Source organism: Malania oleifera, chromosome 13, assembly GCF_029873635.1.
Source record: "Malania oleifera isolate guangnan ecotype guangnan chromosome 13, ASM2987363v1, whole genome shotgun sequence".
Lineage (NCBI taxonomy): Eukaryota > Viridiplantae > Streptophyta > Magnoliopsida > Santalales > Ximeniaceae > Malania > Malania oleifera.
The window spans coordinates 31,434,218-31,437,605 of record NC_080429.1 but is presented as its reverse complement, the minus strand read 5'-3'; the positions used below and the strand labels follow the sequence as shown (position 1 = coordinate 31,437,605).

The window sequence follows — 3,388 nt, the reverse complement described above, 5'->3', positions numbered from 1 at the left end:
TCCTCTGCTCACACATGCACGCACGGACGCAAGCTTCCATTCAATCTGATTCACCTCCTGCGGACGCCAAAGTTTCTTTCAATCTGCCTCACTTCCCAGATTACGAAGAGTCATCTCGGTCTCCCCCGTGCAGCACCGTCGTTCCAGATTTCCAAGGGCCACCTTAGTCTTCCTCCCTGCTTTATTCTGGCTCCGCCCATAGCAATACCCTCCCCTTTATAGCACCTTGCCCACAAGGTGAGCGTCCTTTATGCACTCTATACAGCCTTCTCCATTTTTTGGCTTAGCAACATACCCTGCAGCCTAGATTTCCCAACTACAGGGAATTGGAGTTTTCCCTTTATCAACTATTTCTCTACGCTTTGCTTTAGCTTTTTCAACTAGTCCCTTCCGAGAATACCCAATAAGGAGTATATTCGGCAACTAGAAATCATATAAGTGGCAAGATGACTCTCTCTCCTTAAGTAATTCCTCAGTTTCTTCAAGTTCACCAAGCTTCACCAATGAGCCCGTAATAGTCATATAGTCCCTGTTTATTTGTTTCTTCAAAGTAGCTTTTTCAAGACCCCATAGTCGCATTACCTCTGACTTATTCCCAAGACTCGCATAGAATAAAATCAAATTATTGTATCCAAGCGCATCTTTATCCATCTTCTCCTTAGCTTTCTTCAAGGCTGCAATTGCTTTCACATTGATACTTGTTTTAATGTAGAAATTGGCCACCATGTGTAAGTGCTCCAGCCCATAGAGATGTGAGGTTCACTCCCCATTTTTTGTAGAAGCTTCTCCATGTTTTCAATATCAGATCTTGCCCCATACGAGTTAATGCAAATTTTGTCGCTAAAATTATTAGGAGAGAATCCATTTTCTTTCATCTTTTGCACATGAGCGAGGGATTTATCAACGAGGCCTTCCCTAACATAACAACTTAGAAGAGCACCATATGTTTTGTCACATTTATCTTGGTCACTCATGTTATTGAAGTAGCTCTCTGCAGCATTCAACCCATAGACACTACCAATCAAATCCAACTGCACAACACGATCACCAACAACCCCAACACAATCTTCCTGTACTTTCGTGTTGCATTGATTTCTAGATCATTTATGCCTTCATAAATCTCTTCATCAACAAGCTTTCGCAGATTAGAATGGGTGTCGCTCATATAAGTCATGACAGTCATATCGTTGAGTTTTTCCCGTTTTGTTATAAAAAAGAAATGAAATATAAAATAACACTCTAATTGGGAAAAATTTTCCCAAAATAATGCTCACGTAATCTCACAGTTTCATGCTGCGAGATTTAAACTAATGGCCACTCTGCCTTCGACACGTGGCAAAGAGAGAAACAGGGGGCAGGTGACGCGTGGCGACGCTTGAAGAAATCTTGCAGCTCGAAGCTACGAGATTTAATGAGGCATGCAACTGGAATCCATCCGCGTGGTGACACGTGGTAAATCTCGCAGGATAGTCTTGCGAGATTTTCTTCGTCTGCTCAAATCCTTCTCGAGCTCTCTCAGAAGACAATATCTCAAAAAACTCCTTCTACTTTGCTTGCTTCCTCTTGTGGGAAACTAAAATGAGTTTTTTCCCATTTTATTATAAAAAATAAATAAAATATTAAATAATACTGACTTTTTTACAAATTTTAAATATATAATTTTTAAAAAAGATTTACATAAAAGAAATTATTGATTATAAATAAGTATTTTGACATAAAAATTTGGATAAAATTCAAAAAAAAATTTCAAAATATGATTCTAACCCCTGAAATTACAAAAAAATGTCTTATAATTTAATTTTATTGATGAAATGAATAATTTGTTAGTTAATTATTAAATTAAATGCGTGTGGAATAACAAAATTTGTCCTTCATAAAATGATATTTTAAAATGACATTAATTTAGTAAATAAATATATATATATATATATATATATATATATATGATTAATATAATGATTAAAGTCAAATAAGTAGATTAGAGACTGAAAAAAAATTTCGAATTGACTATTTTGATGCTTTGGGCCAACTAATTATATAAGTATGACAAAATAATTTGTATTATTTCAAAATTTTATAAAAAAAATAATTGGAAAAAATAAATTTCTCAATAAGTTATAAAAATGCCTAGTAATTATAATGCTACAAAATGTTTATTGGATGTAATATTTAAAATTAACAATTAAACATTTTGTAAGACAAATTTAAATTTATTATTTAAATTTAAATTTAAATTTGTAAAAAGGGAAAGTTATAATTAAATTTAAATTATAACTTTAAAAAAATTAAATTTAATTAAAATTTAAATTTATAAGGGAAAGTCATATTTTAACAATTAAACAATTGTTATATTTTAAATTTAAGTTTTATAAAATTTATAAACTTAAATTTTATATTTTAAATTATAATTAAATATAATTATAATTAAATTTTAATAAAACACATTGTTAATTTTAACTGAGAAATGATTAAAATTATACGAAAATTATCTTAGGATACTATCATATGGGTAAGTAGATTATTCTTTTTTAATTTATTATTTTGAAATAAGGTATAAAATTGTTTTTAATACACAAGTAATCTTACTTTGATTGCTCACGACACTAAATACACCACGAAAAGTAAAATCCATTAACCAAATACCATACAAATTTTAGCGATACGAATTTTGCAGTAAAAGACAATTAAATTTAAGAAATTAACTTAACTAGACATGCAAATTTTAGCAATACGAATTATGTGTCATTTTTTATATTTTGCAGTATTGAATTCTTTAGAGATAGGAATTATTAAATGATATATACAAATGAATAAAAAAAATAATCAATTATATACAAATGAAATCAAAACAATCATTGATATACATACAAATAAAATGCAATGAAAATAATGCTAAACTACTCCGTGCCGCAGTGAGGTTGTCTCTGGGGTCGTGGTGGTTGCCGTCTGCGTCTACCCTCTCCTTGCTAGTCAACATCATCAGATGTCCTGTCCCGTCATGCTGGACATGGATCCTCTCCCCCAAGAGGTGCTGCATAATCATCATCAGCCATGCGGAGCGCACGTAGTGAGAAATGATACGATGTCTCGGGACGAGAACGAGGCGGCATAGGGGGTGCATCGACCTCCACCCCATCGAAAAGATCGTCCAATAAAAATGACATCGATGGGGTAGTAGCAGAGTCGGATGAGTCATCAGTCAGTCTACTCGACGGTCCGGCAACATCAGCTGTAGTGGAAGGCGCATAAGGCGCTGACAGGCCGAACAAGTACTCGGCCTATACGACTGGTGGGGAGAACATGGGAGTCCCTAGACGACTAGAGGAGGCATGTCGTCCTCCTTGTACTGGAGCTGGTCGACCTCCTCGTGTTGGTACATCAGGTCGAC

At 34.1% G+C, this 3,388-nt stretch overlaps 1 pseudogene; it reads right to left on the bottom strand.

Moving 5' to 3' along the window:
• Positions 1 to 216: 216 nt before the first annotated feature.
• LOC131145785 (pentatricopeptide repeat-containing protein At4g21705, mitochondrial-like) lies at positions 217 to 3,136 on the bottom strand (annotated as a pseudogene).
• Between the last annotated feature and the right edge of the window lie 252 nt (positions 3,137 to 3,388).